The sequence below is a fragment of the Ochotona curzoniae genome, unplaced genomic scaffold (assembly GCF_017591425.1).
Source record: "Ochotona curzoniae isolate NIBS_2020 unplaced genomic scaffold, NIBS_Ocur_1.0 contig_1274, whole genome shotgun sequence".
NCBI lineage: Eukaryota > Metazoa > Chordata > Mammalia > Lagomorpha > Ochotonidae > Ochotona > Ochotona curzoniae.
In genome coordinates, this window is record NW_024465023.1 from 3,602,422 (window position 1) to 3,624,697 (window position 22,276).

Below are 22,276 nucleotides of genomic sequence, written 5' to 3' on the forward strand. Positions count from 1 at the left end.
TTTCTGCTTTTTCTGTTAGTAGAGCCTATCATCTAAATTTGTCTCCTCATGTAGCAAGATGGTTGCCGGTAGCTCTAGCTTTTTCATGTACTTTGGCAACAATTGCTACAGACTTCCTTTATCTCAAGAGCTCCCCCTCTCCCAAACTGTAGAAATAGTCATCTCCTCCTTGAACCAATTCCTGTATTTGGTGGGATATAGCACTCTGATGGTGGGATATAGCACTCTGATTGGTCAGGTTTGTGTCACATGCTCATGGGAATGAGGGTGGGGTCAAGTGCACCTGAAGTGCATGATTGAGGGAGGGGAGAGCATGGTTACCCAAAGAGAGATTGCAACAGGAGACCTGAGAGAAGATGCTGAGCAAAGAAAAACAGCTGTAGAACAATTTACACTGTTTCAGATTGAAACTCCTTGCTTTGCTCTCTTCCAATTTCACATTTAGAAGGTTTGATGATATCTTGGCAATTATTTTGGTTTTTCAGAATTCATATTACATATCATAGTACATATTCAAGTGGTTAAGTTATATCAGAACTGTCACTGAAATTTGGCATATTGCCAGCTTATCTTCCCCCAAGCAATGCTAAAATGTATTTGGTCTAAGAAATGCATGTTTGTAAATAATAGGGTAGTATGGCTGAAGACACTGCCCTCTAAACCTTCTTTGTCCTGGAGACAAAATGTTTCATATCCAAGTTGCCCTTGAACCCAAAGCAGATATCTTGAGATTATTTTCAAACTAGGAGGGACCCCATAAATGGATGAGAGCTTGCTGCCTCCGAAGCACCATTAGTGTGCACAGTTCAGAGGTAGACTGTTAGAAGAGTTAGTGATTGGTAGTGAAAAGTTCACAGTTTGTGTTTTGTGACTGTGGGTCACCATGGCAACCAACTGGTTCTACATAAACCCTGAAGCCAGCAGACATGTAATGGAATACATTCCTGTGAGTGAGTCAAAGCCTTGTTGAAAAGGAAGCAATCAAGCTGTTATGGAAATAAATTAGAAACTCCTATGAACTGCTCGGGCTTGAAATAAGCAACTTTTTTGGAATCACATTGCTCCATCCTCCCACATATTTTGGATGATAAGTAACTTGGCCACACTTTGTTCCTGATGAGGCTGTCCATCAGAGCTTCAAGAAGGGGCTGGGTGATAAGTGACCTGCCTGCCCACCCACCCGCTTTCCAAGGCTTTGATGAGGATAAGAGGAAGTGTGTGTGAGGGAGCTATTGAAAGTGCAGTGCGCAACAAGAACATATCAAGTGCTATTGATTCTGAGCCACTGGCATTCAGCAATGGAAGTTCCAGGTCTTGTTTGAACACATCCCTGAGTCTTGAGAGCCTACTTCTGATGACACACGTACTAATATTTTGTTCAGTCTGAAAACCCAAGTGAGGAAATTTGCACTAGTCTCCTGGGGCATCCTCTCCCATTCCACAACCAGGTAGTTCATGCCAGTAGAATAGACATGATATTGAATAGCTTGGACACTGGGTCCAACAGCTATGCATTCAAATCTTCACTCCACTGCTATGTAGCTAACCTTTGAGTATGTAATTTAAAAGTCTTTGCATTTCAGACCCTCATTTATAAACTGAAGAGGACAGTATTTATTTCATGGACTTGGGAGGAAAATTGCGTGCAATCATGTTAAGAAGAGTACCTAGAAATCTCCGGCACACATGACTATTGGGTATTCTTGTCGTTCACTTTATTTTGTTTCAGGCATGAATGTCTTTCCTTGCTTGCTCATTCTTGCTGGAGTTGTTCCTACCATATTAGATTCCTTCCTCATCTTGGCATATTCTCTTACTTTCAAATATTACTACAATCCTCACTTTGTGTTATCATCTCACTAGTCAGGATCAACCTCAGAATGTAGGTTCTGTGTCTGTCAATGTTTTCAGTTATTTCTCATCCAGTGTTATTGCTGGTTTTCCTGGGGGTAGGATGTTGACCACCGTGTTCTTATGGGACTTTATCTGTGCAAAATAGAGTCTGTATCTGGTAGATGAGAAAGTGGGGGTAGGCTGTGACAGCCACACACTCCCAATACCCCCACTGGGCTGGGACCAAGGTGGAGCTGGGCTGGGCTGGGCTGAGCTGCAAAAGCCAAATTGCACAATATTGGCAGTGAGATTTGTACACTATTGATTCATTCTTTGGACAACCCGGTTGAGTTCACACAGCTTGGGCCTAGCTGAGCTCTTCATCATTTTAGCATTATATGCCTGAGCACACCAGCTTCTGCTTCTAGGAATGTTCTTTTGGAAGAGGCAAGGGGATGCCAACAAGATCTCAAGCCCTCTCTGACACTCTCAACTTGGTGAGGCCCTTGGACCCTTGGAAGCTGACTTAGGAGCTGCAAATGTGCCTAGGTTCAATTTTTCCAAGGAGCATGGCCTTCCCCTTGGGTAATTCAATGCCAGACATGTCTGGCCTTTCCTTTTACCTGGTCACATTTGTTTTCTCCATTTTCTGGGAGACTGATCTCAAAACAGTTCCTCTATCACCACCCTTCCAGCAATCACCAGTCTTCTTTTCCAGCATCATCATTAATTCAATTTCCAGACTGGTTTTTCTTTGCCATAAAAGGTTTTCAAATTCCTTACTAGCTCCTTCATCCCTCCTGAGCCCTGCTTCTCCAGCTCAGAGTGAGGCTTAGCAAAAAGCAATTTTACAAGCACACCACGTCCCTTCGTGACAACCCAGAGAAGTCATGCTCTCTTGGCCTCCTTTGCTAGCAAACCTCATGAGCTGCTGGGGGTAGGAGTACAGCATTCAATTCCCAGAGCAGATTTTTTTCCTCCTTACTCAAACACACCTTGAAGAGCCACTATTCAAGTCAGAGTTGGTGGGAGCAGACATCTGATATCTACCTGTTTGGTAAAAATCCTTCCTGAATAACATGAGAAATTCTCATTTCTTCACTGTTGCTAATGATTGAGACACTAATTACACCTCCCTTGCTCTAATTCACATTCTGAACCTACGGCCACTGCCTTGAGAGCCAGGCATATCTTTCATCCGAACCACAGTCTGATGGGAATTTTTGAAAAGACTTCATGTGCTCTCCAAAATAATTTTATTCCATCCGACCAACTAGCCTGGTTTCTATTTTGAAAAACATTAATTACACACTGCAATGAACTTGCTATTTTTCAAGTGCCACTGATTCCAAGGCCATGATGATTGGCTATGTGATTTATAGTGATATCAGGAAACGAGGGGGACCTAATGGTTGGAGTGTGGCTTCTTAATTGTGAAGTCATGAACAGCATTTAACAGCGATTTCCTCACTAATAGAAGCGTGATCTCACACAGAGAAGGCTTGCTCAACCTCAGCTCTTTTGCCATCTGGACCACTGCCTTCTTGGTTGGGCGCTGGGTGGGGGCAGTCTGTGAGTTGCGGGATGTGTGGCAGCAACCCACCAACCTTACCCACCAGATGCCAGAATTCACAGCCCAGTTGTGACAGCCAAAAACGCCTGTGGGCCTTGCCAAGTGCTTCCTGGGGGGACACAAATGCCTGAGGTTGGGGCACACTGCTTTATAGGACCCAGTGAAGCAATATCCCTCGCGCTTGTTTTTCTGCTTATGAAAATTGTAGAGGCCAGTGAAAAATAGGAACATGTTAGGTCCCAGAATGTGCTATTTTGACTCTATTCTTATAAAAGATGTCACTTCTCTCCTGAAATTTGGAGAAAAACAATTAAATTTCCAAATATAGCTCCAATATATAAACATTGGTCCCTGGCAGTTCTCACCTCTCTGCTAATGGTTCCACAAGAACAGGACTTCTCGTGAGGGTTTCCAAGACTTTGCCGAGCCCCTCTCTGGCCTAATTCACCAGGGGCCAGGGTAAAACTACTCATTAGCAAAGTGACTAATACACAGTTCTATTAGTTGAAATAGCGAGAGGAAAAGCTGGGTAATGTTCCCTCTTGCACTGTTTTCTTTTTAAACTATCGTAAGCAGTCGTCTAATGAGTGGTCGCATCCAAGTTTGTTTGACCCATTGGCAGACCTGGTTGAGTGTTTGCCTTGGGCTCATCAGGATTGCCGCAGCCCCTGAAGTGACATCCCAGACATCCTCGCACTCCTAACTGCCTCTCTATCCTGCCCGCTCCTTGGTTCTTCTCCTAGTCTGCAGCTTGTCTGCTGTTCTGAGAGGGAGGTGGGGAAGAGCATGTCTGTTGCAGTCACCTGCCAGGCAGCTGACTCCCTCCCCCCTATACCCACCAACAGGGGCCTGGCTGGAAACAAATGGCAAACTCAACTACTATATACAGACTGGAGTTTTAGTGAAGGGGCTTATCTACAGATGTTGTCGGAGATTAAGGAAATCTCAAAAGAGGCTGCAGCTCTGCAAGAGTAACAGCAAAGGAGCTGGCGTCACTGCTAAACATTGCTAACAGGACTCCAGATAGGTAGCTGTGAACACCGCCATCTTGTAGGATACCTTCCTATGAGGCAGCAAGCTGTGTTAATGTAGCAGGCCCTACCACCACCCTGTCCTTTCCCCTTCACTTTCCTGCCACTGGCTCCTTTAGGCTAAACCCAACCAGAAAAAAAAAAAGGCAAGAAAGCCCAGTGGGCCAGCCCACATAGGGCAGCCTTCTTTAGGAACAAAGCAAAGGAGCGGAGAATAGAAAATGGATCTGGCGTGCAAATGTGACTAAGTAACCCACATCACCATTCCAAGGAAGAGAGCGCCAGAAGCCCTTGGTTCAGGCAGCATGTTCTTTGCAAACACATTCCTAGTAGTTTTTCTATGCTCCCTGGGATTGAGGGCAGCTTCCTTAAAGCACGCTGGACTGCTTTCAGCGTTCTTTAGTCCCCTAAGGGGGGATCCACCACTGAAACACTCAGAAATAGAACCACCTTTTGCAAGGGCCATTCTGTTCCATGCCTTGCCAGCTGTTCTGATGTCATGGGAAACCATCTGCCAGTCTGTTTTCTCCACAGTTTCTTGTTCACAGTTACTTCAGCTCATGTGATAATATTATACAAGGTATCAGCAGAAATGAACAGGCTCCATGAAAAGTTAATCTATGGTTCACTTAGGGCAGCATATGAAGGTGCCCTAAGCCCAGTAGATACAAGCCCAACAACTTCAACTGACCCTTGGAAAACATTCCACAGTTGCCAGATTCTAGGAAGAATGTATGAGTCCCGTAAGAGTCAACATTCATTTATTGATACACACTGAACATGCACAGGTTTGGTCAGAAGGGCAGGCTTTAGGGATTGGGACAAATTTTTCATAGATTAGAGACTAATTACCATTTAGAGCATGGTTGGTTACAAACATCTTCAGAGGCTGGTAAATGAGAAGACTACTGATTACTGTTGAAAGGTGTATTTATTTTAAAAATAGAGTTGCAGAGAGCAGTGGAGAGATGTAGAGATCTTCCATTTGCTGGTTCGCTCCCCAATGAATGGTTGCAGCACCCAGGATTAGAGCATGCCAAGGTCAGGAGGCAGGAAATTCTTCTAGGTCTCCCATGTGGATGAAGGAGCACAAGGACTTGCGCTATCTCCCACTGCTTTCCCAGGTACATTAGCAGGGAGCTGGATTGGAAGTAGAGCACCTGAGACTTGAAAGGGTGCCCATGTGGGATCCCAGCATTAGAAACTGTGGCTTACCCCATTATGCCACAATGCTGGCCCCCAATTAATTTTAAGATCATTTCTCGGGCCCGGCACGGTGGCGCAAGTGGTTAAGGTCCTCGCCTTGCACGCCTGGGATCCCATATGGGTGCTGGTTCTATCCCGGCAGCCCCGCTTCCCTTCCAGCTCCCTGCCTGTGGCCTGGGAAAGCAGTCGAGGACAGCCCAAAGCTTTGGGACCCTGCACCCGCTTGGGAGACCCGGAAGAGGCTCTTGGCTTCGGATCGGCATAGCATTGGCCATTGCGCTCACTTGGGGAGTGAATCATCGGACGGAAGATCTTCCTCTCTGTCTCTCCTCTCTGTAGATCCACCTTTCCAATAATAAAAACATAATAAAAATAAATCTTTAAAAAAAAAAGATCATTTCTCAGACTAAATAAGGAATGTATAGATAACGATGAAAGGGCAGCTCAAACCTGTTCCAGATGGCTCAGATAAATCATACTTGCACTGACATCCCCTGAGTCAAGCTGACCTGGTGGATGTGATTGATAGCTCTGCCTGCATATGTCTAAACCAGGTCTCATAAGTATTTCTCTTGAATGCTTTGCAGGCTTTTTAGGGGAAATATGTTCTCAAAAGAAAGCTTTTATTTTTTTCAATTTTATTGAAGTACACTTGACAAATGACAAAGATCTCACTTCACACCGGATGTCAAGAATATCAGGGATACTTCACAAAATTCACAGGGAATGCAATTAAGTGACAGTTACTTTGGTACAAAATACTTGAGAGCCTTGAATATGTTTTTTATATTATGCCATTTCCATGAACTTTTTGCAGACTCCTCATTTTCCTAGGATGTTTCCAGGAAGGTGTTCAGGGAGAGGGGGAGCTGCACAATCGTCAACAGTTGGAGCTGAGTGGAAGCAAAAGCAAGGATCAGTTTCTTTCACTGTCCCAACCTGCTTCTTAGAAAAGTGTGGGCATCATATGCATTGAACACACATGGGCTTCTGGGATTTTTGGTTGGTTGGTTCGTTGGTTTGGGGGTGTGCTGTTATTTGGCTTTAAAAAAAAAACACATAAAGTCACACTGCCTTCTAGAAGAGCCACTGTCTAGAATTTGCAGCACTGCAAAAATGTGAAACCCTGGAAAACAGAAGAATTTCCATTTTGTTTACTCCCCAAATTCAAAAAGTGTCTCTCAAAGCATCTTCACTACTTAACAATATCAGTGATGGTGTGGTTTTTAGTTGATAAGTAACAATTTTATAGGATATGATTAATAAGCTCATTTAAATATGATCCTAAATAAGAAAATAAATAAACCTCAGTGGGAAACTACTGTTTAAGTCATCGGAACATAATAGACAAGAACACTTGGGGAAAGCTTATATGAATGAGTCTCCAGATTACGTTTAAATTAATACTTATTTTATGAGAGTTATCCCTAGATAATCCTTAGGGTCCATTAATAAGCAAAGCATTTATTTCATAAGCATGCATTAACAGTAAGCTTTTTTTAAAAAAAAGATTTATTAATTTTTATTGGAAAGGCAGATATACAGAGAGGAGGAGAGACAGAGGAAGATCTTCCATCCGATGATTCACTCCCCAAGTGAGCGCAACAGCTGATGCTATGCCAATCCAAAGCCAGGATCCAGGAACTTCTTCCGGGTATCCCACATGGGTGCAGGGTTCCAAGGCTTTGGGCTGTCCTCGACTGCTTTCCCAGGCCACAATCAGGGAGCTGGATGGGAAACGGAGCTGCCGGGACTAGAACCAGCGCCCATATGGGATCCCGGTGCCTTCAGGGTGAGGACTTTAGCTGTTAGGCCACGCCACCAGGCCCAAGCTTTTTTTTAAAAAAAAAAGATTTATTTTATTTTTATTGGAAAGTCAGATATACAGAGAGGAGAGACAGAGAGAAAGATCTTCCATCCGATGATTCACTTCCCAAGTAAGCACAATGCCCGATGCTATGCCAATCCTAAACCAGGAGCCAGGAACTTCTTCCAGGTCTCCCACATGGGTGTAGGGTCCCAAGGCTTTGGGCTGTCCTCAACTGCTTTCCCAGGCCACAAGCAGGGACCTGGATGGGAAGTGGGGCTGCTGGGTTTAGAACCGGGCCATATGGGATCCCGGTGTTTTCAAGACAAGAACTTTAGCCGCTAGGCCACCACGTCAGGCCCCAACAGTAAGCTTTTAAGGTTGAGAAGTAAACAAAGATAATGTCTGAATTCTATCATGGTCTGTCTCCCTACTTTTAAACTGATCGCTATTGTGTTTATATTTAAGTACATCATACACACGCACACTCATACACACTCATAAATTAACAAAGCTCTTGTTTTGGTTTGAAAATATAAAAATTGTGCCCTGAAATTATGCCAGAAAAAGCCTACATTCACTCCGATACCTGATGTTGACACAGCATCTGCTAATGCATGGATGCCAGAATCTTCTGGGAATTCCTGATTTCTAGCAGGCCTGGCAGGACACGGCCAAAATATCAAAGACATCCACGGATGAATAAGAATTGTCTATGTAGTGAAGAAGAAATATGTTAATTTCAGTGGGCGAGCTAGCCAGCAGAGAGTATTGCATGGCAGCAGAGGAAATGGAAAGTGCAAAAGCTCTGATGTAGTCAAAACAGCAGGAAGGCCAGTGTGGCTGATCCAGAGTGAGCCAAGTGTAGGCTCTGAGCCAGAGTCTATGCCATGCCGGATTTCATGGACATGGAAGGCACTGTGGTTTTATTCTAAGTGAGATAGAATATTATTCAAGGATTTTCGGCAGAATATGATTTAACTTGGACAGCCCATTCTGACAGCCATCTGGAGAATGGATGGTGAGGGGGCAAGGACTAAGTCAGACACAATGGCAACAATCTAGGCAAGAAATGATGATGGCACAATACAAGGGGAAATTGAAAGCATATTGACAAGACTCTCTTGTCCTAAAATGTCTTGCCTACAATGTGCCAATGAGATTGTGAGGTCACTTTCCCCTGGAGAGGATTATAGTCACAGTGTGGTAAGCATTAGCAGACCCAGCAAAAAGGATTTTAAAAAATGGGAGGAATTTAGTCATTAGAAGAAAAAGGTTGTAGTAAGCACTGAATATGTATCTATTGAAGTGAAAAACCTTTCCCATTGTCATTGTCTTACCCAGAGGTGACTTTATGCGTTCTGAGGGCTGCCAAATGGTCCACAGCCACCAATACTGTGGACCAGAATCAAAACCTGTTAAACACCTGTGTGGGACTCAACCCCACTGGGCCAGTGAGGCAAGACATCAGTCAGCAGGGCTACCCTTAGCTGCATGACAGGCCTCTGCCATCTGGGAGGGCACCAAGAACCAAGACACAGACACACACCTAAGGGCATCTGTTTCTGTAGCCATGACCCTCTCAAGGTCATATTACCATGTACCATCCAGAGCTCTGGAAAACAGGTCCTCAGGAGCCGTGGAGGACGTTGTAGGCATGGACTCACAGCTGGGATACCCCAACTGATTTTTCAGGGTTCGAGTGGAAAAGCAAAAAAGAAACCAAAGGTCCTTGATATTCAGTCCACACATGAAAGTACTCCCTGATTGGCCCAGGGTTAGTACCATGGCTACAACTCATTTTGTCCTACTTGTGCTAGAGTCAAGTCACCAGTGGACTCTGGTAATAAATGCCTGAAATATACATCCCCTTCCCAAGCCCCAAGTCAGTAATATAGTCCCCAATGCCTTATGTTAATGCTACTTGCAAGATGGAAACTTAGCCCGACAATGATGTTCCAAAGTGGCAGGTGGGGAGGAGGTGAGTGGAAGGTCCTTAAATCCCTGGGATATACCCAGAAGATAGTTTTCCTAAAAAAGTTGCTCGGAGTCAGGGTCCTCCCACTCCCTTGGCTACCTGGCTTGCCACAATCCCTTCTGCACCAGCATATGCTCTACTATCACCATCCATCACTCTGGCCCAGTGCCAATGGTACTGCCCATCCTTGGACTTTCACCACAAAACTGTGAGCTAAATAAGCCTTTCCAACTTATAAACTCAGCTACTGCCAGTGTTTTGTTACAGCAATGAAAATCTGATTCATATACCTGCCCTGTCTGATGTAAGCATTCAGAAGGATTCACTCACTGATCTCTCGTACAGTGGCACACAAGTCCTCATTATTCCTAGAAGTCCAGGATAAGGAAATTTCCCAAGGTCTCAAACCTAGAACCCAAATTCAGGCTTCCTCGTGCTAAATCCAGGGCTTTAAAAAAAATTCCAGCTCATAGTTTAAAGTATAGGAAATAGCAAATAGAAAATTAACATGATGGAATGAAGGGAGGGAGAGGAGGAAATTGCATCATGTCTTTTAGGCAATCAGTCATGAAATCAGTTGAAGCATTTAGACACTGACCAGTCCCCAAGCTCAGTTCCTGAAGACACTGGCCTCTGAAGAAGAAACTATTTCCTGTCTGGGATTATTGTTAGACATTCAATGAGATGACCAGGATGTGTGTTAGGGAATTTAATTCCCCACACACTTTTCTCCTCTCTCCCTCCAACCCTTTTCAGGATGCACGCACACACAGGTACACAGGTTTGTGTGTCATTACACACCAACCAGGGGCTATCATAAAGATATATTTAATTTTCTTATAAAGATGGAAGTTTACTGAACTCCTCTTATACCTAGAGTGAAGGCCTTAGGTACCTTGTAAAGCAGAAGCAGAAGACTCAGTCTAGCTTACTGCACCTAGTGAGTCCTTACTCTTCTGACCTGGACAGTGAAGATGGTAATGCCCACCTCACTGGATTATTGTGGGGATCACAGGAAAATGTGCCTCACACACCAGCACATTCTAGGTGCTCAAGAATACACAGCTAACACCCCATTCCTAGAAGGGTAAGTATCTTTCTGAGTAACATATTGAGCAAATAGTATTAGACATGTACAAAGTATCAGTGGGTTTGAATTCTTACTAAGGTGTGAAAGGCTGGTACTGGAGCTTGTCCCTGGAGGGTAGAAGGAGGAAAAGGGAGAAGGTAGGCTTCTGAGGCAGGGGCACTGCTGAGAAGGGGAGCAACATAAAGCAGGAGTCCAGATGCACCAAAGGATTTAACCTGCTCACTACTGGAATCTTATGGATTGAGATTGAATCTTGTTGCCTGCCATTTTCCCGCAAATCATCAGACATTAAACAGAGACCCAAAGCTTGTCAGAATTTTCCTTTCCCTCATTTATACCTGCTGGTGCAAAAGAAGGCAGGGACAGCCTAGGAATTCTGAAAAACAGCAACTCATTTCACTATCAGACCCAACTCGCCTAGACAAGCTCTGTAGTCAGTTTTTGTGGCTCAGCTCTCACCCTCATTTCCCATGTGTTAGTTTGCTCCTACTAGGATCCTGCAAAGCAGCCTCAACACAAGTTGTGCATCTCTTATCCAAAATACTGCAAAGCAGAATGTTCTAGATTTCCAAGTTCTTCAGATTTGGGAATATGCATGGGAAGTTTATTGGTTGAGCTTGAAGCGTAGGTCAACACTGCTAGAGCATGCGCCACACCTTGCCCAGTGAGGACCCAGTAAACTCAGAAGTGGCTGCAAGGCATGTGAATGCAAAAGTCTGATCTCTGAAATGCTCTAAAATCAGAAACTTCTTGAACACCATGCTGGCCTTCAAAAGGTTTTGGGATGTCAGAGAATTCCAGATTTCGGATTTTTGAGTTAGAGATGGCTAACCTATGTGAGAGTATTTCAAAAAGTTTGAGGAAACTGGAATGCAAAGATTGTTTTGCTGCAAAAAGCCATGTTGGAATCCACGTATAGCTTTTTCCATAATGTGCATTCTCCCATAGCTCTTTGAAGCCTGTGCATTTTTGTGTCAGTATCCATACTATGTTGCATTTCTCCAAACCTGCTGGAACATTTAGAGGCTGTTCTCTGTGTGGCTCTTCAGTAGCCACTTCCTCCGTCAACTGATCCTGTCCCCTGTAGACCCCATCTTCTGTGACTAGAAGGGGGACACTGAGATTCATCCTGAGCCTGAAATGGCTGCTTTTCCTGTCTTTCTGATACAGCAGGTCTGGGCCTGAGAATCAATACCACACCTTGTACATCAAGGACCTAGAGTGCCTAGAACCAACTCTAGACCCAAAGATGGGAGACCCGGGGCTCAGGCGAGACAATGACAATGACCAGCTGTGTGACCTTAGATGAGTCGCTTGGGCTATTTCTTCCTTTCTAAAACTGTGTGTGTCTTTTTGAAATGTCAGTATATAATACTGTTGTGTCATTTGCAGTCACTGTAGCTTGGCACTTTTCAATATCTCTTAGAGGCATTTTATGTCTCCCTGCCACAGCAAGGACTGAAAAAGGGTAATTAAGGCCTGGAGTCAGAAGGTAGATTCCCTCGGGCACAGAGGATGGAAGCTAAGGTGAACATACACTTCAGTCAATGGAAGACTCTCTGTAAGAACTAATTGGATTATGCCTGACATAAAGCTGAGTGTAATTTTCTTTTCATGAAGCAACTTAAATTGTAATCAAAGCAACCATGGAAAATCATTATGTTTGGACTACTTTATTGTTATGGAAAGTTGACTTGATACTTCATGGGTGAAAAAAAAATGAGTGGTTATACTACATAGTTATCTTTCGAAAAGGTCTACGTGAGTTTAGATACTCACAGACTCTAGAAATAGATTCCCAAGATTGTATAGATGGTCTAAAATATGGGATTTGGGAAGTCTAGTGTCTCTATATTTCTCTGAGTTTTTCCAGTTTTCCTAATGAGCAGATATGAATGTTATGGCTGGTGGCAAGTAGCGGGACTATATATGTTTGTTAAACTCAAATAATCATGTTGGTTAAAGTATGGGTAATAGTTTTGTGTTCCCGAAATGCGTCTTATTGTAGTGTTCCAGAAATGCGTTTCATCAGAATCAAAGGAGATGGAATTGAAGTGGTCACTAGAGCCACACTATAAAATTCTATTTCTGTGGCTCCTCTGAGGAGATCCTGATGTCAGTCTTGATTGGGCTTGGGGCGTCACTGCTGGCTCCCCTCACCTTATCTAGGTGTGAATCACTCACATGCCCTAGTTGAGAGATTTCACAGGTAAATCGAGGTTTGGGGCAACCTTTGGGACAAGCAGGTTGCAAATCACCTTGGCCTACTGAAGTGCCCAGTCTGCCTCCAAGCAGTGTCGTTTTCTCATAATGCACAATTCCACAAACTATTGGAATTTCTCTCACTGTGGATTTTTTTTTAATATGGGTCCAAACAAGCTTGTGTTCCAAATCAATTCGATGGGGAGTTCTTCAAGTTGCCCAGGATAGAAAGTTCACAGAAGGAAGCAGATTAGCTGGTGGGGTTCCGCAACAACTTTCAGGTTGCCCCCGCCACAGCTCCCTGTCCTATCAGAAAACACTTGAGTTCATTCATCCTCAGATGCTAGGAGCTGATAGCGGGCCGGGCTATCATCTGTGCTCCACTAGTGTTTGCATCTTGTGTTGAGGACCACAAGCTCCTCACTGGCCAGCTTCAACCAACAAAGTCCTTTGTTCAAGAATGTTAGGAATGTTTCAACAGGTTTTTTTTTTTTTTGCAACATTGAGAGTTCTTAAGTGCCTTCTTTTTATTAAATTAACTGTTCTCCATTTTGCTTTTGTCTCATATTCCTTCGCAGCTAGATTAAAATCATGCATTCCCTGTGAGAACATTATGTCAGTGATGTGTCCTTGTTAGGGCAGCACATTTGGAGGGCAATAATGTTCGCTTGTTTTTCACCATAAATGTTCATTTTGATCACCCAGGCAAGGCATCCTCTGATTTCTCCATTGTCCATTTATGATCCTCCCCTTCCAACTAATTGTCTGTGAGGAGACACTTGAATGTCAGGTGATTGTTCCTAAAAAGTGTTCCAGATCAAAGGAGACTAAGAAGCACGATAACTAAATACAGTGTCTGACCATAGGTTGTGGGTTGTACTAGACGTGAGAAATGCCATAAAGTACTTATGGAATAAATTCATAACATTGAAATGCAAGAGGTAATTAAATAAACTGATTATATCAACATTAAATGTTACAACATTGATGACTATGGATATGTAAGAAAATATCCTTTTTCTTAGGAAATATGCACTAAAATTTTCTGTCACTTTAAGATGATTTCCAAGTAAAGATTCCTTAAAACAACATGAGGAAGCTCACAGAACCTCTGGAAGTGAGAGTGTGGGAGTGGCACAGAGTCAGGCTCAAACACAAAGCCAGGACCGTCACCCAAGCCATCCATGGTGTGCTCCAGCAAAGAGTGGACTATGCCCCACACACAGCTGGCATCTCTTACAGGTGCCCATGGGGACACAAGGCTTCCTATTCCTCTAGTCAGAAAGTAGGTTCTTCATAGCACCTGCTCCCATGCATGACTGACCCAAACCCATCTTAGCCAGGAGCATCTACTGGGTGAAAAGTAGTTGCAAGGGTTCCTGGGAAAGCAACGTTATGATTTCAGTCTTTAAAATGTCAGCATCAATGTGAGAAGTTCTCCACTGCTGGGTGATAACTCATAGTTCTCACATCTCCTGGAGACATGGCATTCTCCATAACAGCCCCAAGTACACAAACACACGTGGCCATCAACAGTAACACAAATGAAGAAATCCTTTGATATATGCAAGACGAGATACTACACAACAATGAAGAAAATAGTTAAACTACCTGCCTATACAATGATCTCACCAACAGCACTGAGACAAAAAAGCCAGACAGAAAAAGCACAGCCCTGTTGGATTGTGCTTACCTGAAGTTCAAGAATAGGCTAACAAGTGTATGCCAATATTCCAGAATAGCTGTTCCTTAACGGGGGCTGGGTGCAAGTGAGCAGCAGCGTGATGGAAGCATCCTGGATCTTCTTTGGGACTGAAGTGTCATGGGTAGACGCCAAAGAGATGCAAGCTGTGCCCGTAACAGATACGTGATGTACTCTTTTCACACCTTGCTATGTGAAAGTTAGACTGAAAAAAAAAAGGAATGCAAAAATAGAATCACACCTTCTTACAACGTTAAGTAATCTTTTCAGTTATACAAACCAGAGAGCTGCCATCTGAGGAGCAGGAAGCCACCTAGAGCTCTGCAGTGGCTTTTGTGAGGGCGTCAGTCACACTGCTCTCCACCATCAGCTGCTCATGCTATTTTCTGGCCTCCACTTCCCACCAGCTGAGCCACTGGGGGAGCAGAGAGAGCCATCCCCACTTCTCAACCCAGGCCTTTGCTCTCTGCAAAGGACAAAGGGCCTCGTATGAGCCCTGCGATAGTCTTGGTACATGGACTGTGGCATGCACTGGTACCTGTGGCCAGGGTGAGGAAACTGGAGCTCTGAGAGGTTAAAAGGTCATTTAAATTTAGTGCTTACTGTGAGTGTAAAGTAAGTATTTTTCTAGTAGTGTTTCGTGAATGTGGATGTTAATATAAAGACAGCCAATAGTCCTGGATTGGACCATAGCAGGAAAAAGATAGCCAAAAATAATAATATTTTCAGGGAAATTAGCAAAATTGGGATTCAAGTTATGTAGAGAATAAAATTTTAGCTGCCTGGCTGGTGCCATGGCACAGTAGTCTAAGTCTCTGCCTAAGTGTTAGCATCCCATTTGGGTACAAGTTTGAGTTGCGGCTGGTCTACTTCCAATGCAACTTCTGCTAATGTGCCTGGGAAAACAGTTGAAGATGACCCAAGTCCTTGGGTCCCTGCACCCATGTGGGAGACCTGGCTTCAGACTAGCCTAACTTTGGTTTTTGTGGTCAATTTGGAGAGTGAACCAGGACATGGAAAATCTATCTCTCTCTATCTGTGTCTCTGTAAATGTCTTTCAAATACAAAATTATCTTCAATTTTTTTAATTAGCCATGGTTAAATTTAATTTTTAATATGTTTATTTGAAAGAGTAGTATTGAGACAGAAATTTTCACCCACTGGTTCACTCCCAAATGCCCACAATAGCCAGGACTGGGCCAGGCCAAAGCCAGGTCTCTCATGTGGCTGTCTGGAACTTACACCTGAAACCATCACCCGTTGGCTCCAGGATGCATATTCATAGGAAGCTGGGATCTGGAGCAGAGCTGGGACTTGAACTCAGGCTTTCTGCTATGGGACACAGGCTTCCCAAGTGGAATCTTGATTATCTTGATTATCATCTGCCCCTGCCACTGGTTTCTTGACCTTGAGAATTATGTTGCCAGATGGTAATGCCTTTGTTCCTAAGACCTGCTTGGCGAGGTATTCAGACAGTGAAAGGTCATCTTGTCTACAATTTACTTTCAATGTTTCATTTATACTCAGTTTTGTACAGAGAGAGAGGGAAGGAAGAAAAGAAAATGTGACAAAAGGTTAATATACGTATCTAGGGGAGTATATAAGTCCTTTGTGTTGTTCTTACAACTTTCCTGTGGGGGTGTTGTGTTTTTTTTTTTTAACAAGTCTGAAAAGTGAAAGGAAAAATACGAGGCCAGCATCATGGTCCATCGGTTAAGCTGTCAGTTGTAGCAGTGATCTCCCAAATCAGAGTGTCAGTTCTTACATATGGACTGTTCTACTTCTGATTCAGCTGCTTGCGAATACACCTGGGAAGGCAGCAGAAGATGCCCAAGGGCCCCCATGCCCCAGCATGCGGTTGGTGCAGCCGTTAGGGGAGTGCACGGGTGGGTAAAAGCTCTCTCACTCTCACTCTCTGTCACTGCATTTCTAGTAAATAAATCTTCAAAGAGAAAAAAATATATAAATTTTATGTAAAATCAAGTTGTGCCTGTTGTACCCATCACATAAAACCATGGTTATCTTGGGTGGTGTGTAATGAAATGAAAGAATTCTAGTTTCTAACAGATTCAGCCCTTCTTTTATTTCATTAGTCTAATGAGTTTGATAGGAGTGCTTACTCTATTGTGACCAGTTGAAATTCTCATAGAACACACCAGAATGTTCTAGCATGGGGCCCTGAGAAAAGGGAAAGATCTGTAGCCTCGTGCTCACTTTCTTGTCAGTGCCCAGAAAGGTGGCACACTTTGGAGAGCATAGCCTTCTGGTTCACAAAAGGATGCTGGGTCACATGGCCGTGGGCTCCGACACTGAGGCCTGGAACACAGCGGTATCTTGGAAGCAACAGGGCTGCTTGGCTTAGTGAGGAACCTGGCCAGTATGGAAAAGTGTCTGATGATCAGAGAACAGTGCACAGCTCTGGGTGACGACTCTCAGAGTTCCAGTGTCCCTCTACCATGGCAAGATAGGTGCCCAGGGCTGAATTTGAAGTAAATGCTAAAACCCTTCTTCCTGCATAAGCTTTTGGATTGAGACTCATCACTATTACATTGAGCAGCATGTGTGCTAAGTTAAGCTAAGCAGGATACTTACCTCATGTTGTCCTCAGGGCAGTTCTATGACAAATAAAATAATCTTCCATGATGCAAATGAGGAAATGGAGCGAAGGAAACTTAACCAGTTATCCAGACAGGAGCTCTGGGAGTGAGGGTTGAACTATGACCCCAGAGTGTAAGTATTCGATGTCCCGCCCCCTGCCACGAGGCCTTGGAATGGGGAGCACCCCAACTGTCCCCAAAGCCAGTGCTCCTTGTACTTTCACACTTCTAGTTCCCAGGCTGCAGGACCAGGTTTGTGATTTATGAAAGAAAAGTGCTACTCCATGATGGCTGAGCCTGTCCCCACTCATTCCTTCCCTTCCAAAAGCCAGCCAAACTGTCCACACTACAGATGACTAAAGACGGGCTGATTGTGCCCAGGAGGGTGTGACTGTGCCGCCTAATATCCTGGCTGGCGACACTGTCTCTCCTGCAAAGGGTGAGCGTCTTCCAAATGACACTGGTGATCCCCATCCCACCCTCTCCTCGTTGCCCCTGACATACACACACACAGATGTGTGACTGAGTCAGGTAAGCCCACCAAAGCCACCCACTGCATTCATCCAGGGCCTGGAAAGAACTGCCCCTGCACTAAGGGCAATTGGGAAAGCATAATTCATTGCAGATTCCTTCTGGAGCTACTTAAGCTCCTTGACAGCTCAGCTGCATGGACAGCATGGAGCTGGCCTTGGCAGTGTAATTCCTTCCTTCTCCAACTGGAGCGGAAGTCGTGAAGACACAAACCCAGCGCATCCTTCAAGGGAGTTCAGCTTGCCTGAGACTTGGAGGGGCAGGCTCACAACCATGAATGGAGCTTTGGGGAGCCTCCCCTTTGAGCAGGTCCAAACCACACAGCTCACTGAGACCCGTGGAAAAATAATGTGTCGCTTGGAAGCTGACTAAATGTGAGCAATAGTCTCCATGTTGGCTCTGCAGTGGGGAAAGGATGAGAAGAGAGTTTTCTCTCTGCAGAAGGGGCAAAGGGCTAAACAAGGCTCTTCCCAGGCAGCGCTCTGTTCCCCATCATGCTGGTGTTCTGTTCAGAGGAGCGTCACAGGTAACGATTCTTTTACTGTAGTGTTTCTCATTATATTTCTCAACTCCTATCATCCAATCACAAGAGGAATATTCACATAGCTACTTATAAATTTTAGTCTTCCCCAAATCTTAATATCCTAAATTACATACATAATAATATAATCTTACAATTAAATTAATATAGCCCCAAATGAATTTCATTTTGTAATAGACATTTATTTACTTGAAAGGCAAAGTTAGAGAAAGAAAGCTTCCACCTGTTCACTACCCAAATGGCCCTAAAGACAACACCTTGACTGTTCCAATGCCAGGTGCCAGGAGCTTCTTCCAGATCTCTGACTTGGGTGCAGGGACCCAAGCACTTGGGCCATCCTCTGCTGCTTTCCCAGGCACATTAGCAGGGAGCTGGATCAGAAATGGAGCAGTCAGAACTAGAGCCCATGTCCATATGTTGACACTACAGGTGACAGCTGAACCTTCTTTGCCACAGTGCCAGCCCCAAATAGTTTTCATTTTAATTGAAGTCAAATCCAAGTTAAGGGACCAGCGGTGTGGCCTAGTGGCTAAATTCCTCGCCTTGAATATGCTGGGATCCCATATTGGAGCTGGTTCTAATCCTGGCAGCCCCACTTCCCATCCAGCTCCCTGCTTGTGGCCTGGGAAAGCAATTGAGAACAGCCCAAAGCCTTGGGACCCTGTACCCATGTGGGAGACCTGGAGGAAATTCCTGGCTCCTGGCTTCGGATCGGCATTGCAGCCACTAGGGGAGTGCATCATCAGACAGAAGATCTTTCTCTCTGTCTCTGCTCCTCTCTGTGTATCTGACTTTGCAATAAAAATAAATCCAGAGGATTTAAAAGCAGAGGACTTGAACAACTTGGATGACTCTCATAGACATTACCGTGAATGAAAAAAAATGAAGAATCATGCTATGAATATATGATTCCCTTTATATAAGATTTTTAAACAGGCAAAACTAATCTGATAAAAGAAACTAGAGCAATGTGTACTTCTGGGAGGGTGGTATTTGGAAAAAAGGCACGAAGGAGCTCTCATGGGTGCTGGAAAATTCTGTTTTTTATATTTATGTGTAGACATAGGTGAACATTTATCAAGCAGTACCTTTAAGCTTTGTGTACTTTATTTAAATTGCCTTCTGAAAAAGAGATCACAATTTTAACAGAAATATTAAAGATAATTTTAAGAAGTTCTATTGGGAATGTAAAGCTCCAGATTCAGTCTGTCTTTAGATAAGTGTCAGCAAACAGTTTTATAGCAGTTACCATAAAAATTCTGTTTACTTATAGATATTCTGTACATAGTATTGCTCTTAAAGGAAGCAATAAGAATCCAAAGAATGTTCTTGACACCATGAAAGGTTTGCTTTAATAGTTCCAAGGCATGCAGATTAGCAATGCTTGTTACAGCAAGTTACACTGGCTTGAATGTAGCCCCTGATTGTTTGGGAAAGGTTGATTTGATTCAACCCATCCTAAATTACCTGCATGGCGATGACTTAGATCTAATTCTAAATAAGATGGTCCAGGAAAGATCACACATCTCTGGGAATTAAAAGCCTAGTTAAAATCATTTATCCTTAAAAAAGAGAGTTAGATGGAAAATACCATGACAAAGCAGATTAACTTGACACACAAAAGAGAACCTTGAAGCTGAGAGGTAAGACAACAGATAGAACATACAATGCATCTAAAAGAACTCTTACAAATCAATAAGAAAAATCACAAACATCTTAAACAAAAGGGAGCATAGGGTATGAATAAGTAACACAGAGAAGTTGAAACTTAGTTGATATACTTAGAAAGATGTCACTAGGTGTCCGGCGCAGTAGCCTAGTGGCTAAAGTCCTCACCTTGTACTAATGGGATCCTATATGGTCACCAGTTCTAGTCCTGGCAGCCCTGCTTCCCATCAAGCTCTCTGCTTGTGGCCTGGGAAAGCAGTCGAGGACGGCTCAAAGCCTTGGGACCCTGCACCTGTGTGGGAGACGTGGAAGAGGCCCCGGGCTCCTGGCTTCAGGTTAGCTCAGCTCTAGCCATTGTGGCTACTTGGGGAGTTAATCATTGGATGGAGAATCTTCCTCTCTCTGTCTCTCCTCCTCTCTCTCTCTCTCTCTCTCTCTCTCTCTCTCTCTATATATATATATATATATATATATATATGAGTGTACAATAAAAAATTAAATAAATCTTTTTTAAAAAGAAAGATGTCACTAGGAAGTAGGGGAGGCAAAAATATCAGATTGGCAAATGTTAAGGATTATGATAATGTCAGGTGCTATGAAAAGTATCTTTATTTATAATATCTTACGGGAATTGATTGATCACACCTCAGGGTAATTAGGAGTATTGATACTATGTCCTGACTGAGCTGTGAGGAACTTGTCAAAGACAGCCTGTATCGGGTGCACTATTCTGTCCCCACTGTCCAGCGTATTGAAAAAGTGGTCAGTCTATGTGGAGTGGACACAATGGTTTGTTGAACTATACTGCACCTGGAGAGCACACAAACCTCCATCTGCCCCAGTAGACATGCCATTAGGAACTTCTAAGTAATACTTTGGATGTCCCACAAAGACATAGGTTCTAAAGACTTGGTTAAAATCTTGTGCTGATGGTTAATAGATTAAAGGATTAAGGCGGGAACTTAATCCAATTATGGTGGTGGCAGTAGTAAGACTTTTGGGAAGCAGTTATGATAAGCTGACTAGTGTAGGGAGGTACCTGTGCACTTGTCCACTGCCTCTGGCATGGCAGGAAGACACGTGTGTTTCTTGAAGCGGAGCATAATGAGCCAAGTCCGCTCTTACTTGGCGTACTGACCCTCTCCCGTAACATAATGTGTGTGAGCAGCAACACCAGATTGCATCAAGAACTACTCTTCCCGGGGCTGGAGAACTGAGCAGGGGAGTATGGCTGCGGGCAAGGCAGGCCTATCCTTCCGTACAGAACTCTTTTCTGCTAACTGGGGAAGAAGCAGGCTCCCAACCACAGGCCGTGGTTTCTCAAAGTTAGGCGATTCTGATACTTCCCCACTCAGTTCCTCACAAGGTTGGCCAGCAGTCTCCCATGCCCACCTTTCCGTTATTCAGGAACTACATTTAGCCAATCAACTGGGATGGAGGGATGGATGAAGCTTCTTTTTCTTTGCTTTGCTTTTTAATATCACAAGGATGGAAAGATGGAGAATGCCTATCCTTCAAAAAAAGAGACGGAGTCTGCCTGATGTCATTTCAAGTGCCAGACAACAGCTTTCAAACAGCTGCCATGTGGAGTAAATGAGTCTTGTTTTATTCAAAGGCTGCAGAAACTATAGTTTTTGTTTTTATTTTTGCTTTTTTTTTTTAAGATTTAGCTATGTGAAAGGCAGAGGGCCCAGCGCAGTAGCCTAGTGGCTAAAATCCTTGCCTTGTATGCACCGAGATCCCATATGGGCACCGGTTCTAATCCCTACAGTCCCGCTTCCCACCCAGCTCCCTGCTTGTGGCCTGGGAAAGCAGTCGAGGACGGCCCAAATCCTTGGGACCCTGCACTCACATGAGAGACCCAGAAGAGGCTCCTGGCTCTTGGCTCCTGGCTCTTGGCTCCTGGCTTCAGATTGGCCCAGCTCCAGCCATTGCGGCCGCCTGAGGAGTGAGTCAACGGATGGAAGATCTTCCTATCTGTCTCTCCTCCTCTCTGTATATCTGACTTTGCAATAAAAATAAATAAATCTTTTTAAAAAATTAGAGCTACAGAGGGAGACGGAGAAAGATTCTCTATCTGCTGGCTCACTTCTCAGCAATAGCCGAACTTGGGTCAGTCTGAAGCCAGGAACCAGGAGCTTCATCCAGGTCCCAAGGACTTGGGCTATCCTCTACCACATGGGCTATCCTCCACCAGGTGTACTAGCAGGGAGCTGGCCCAGAAATGGAACAACTGGGACCCGAGCCAGAGCCTATATGGGATTCTGGCTGTGGATAGCGGGTGAAGCTGCCACCACCCGTTATGCCATAGTGCTGGCCTCTAATACCAGAGTTTTAAATACATGAGATTATTGTATCAAACTTTTGGCTGGAAATCAATGGAACATGCAAACTAGGGAAGCTGAGAGAAGCTGAATGAAGAGGTTTTCTGAAACAGACTGTGCGAGTATGTCAGGAGACCATGAAAGGAGCATCGGAAATGACACCAACCCCCTGGGGTCCCCTCTCTTGCTGCTG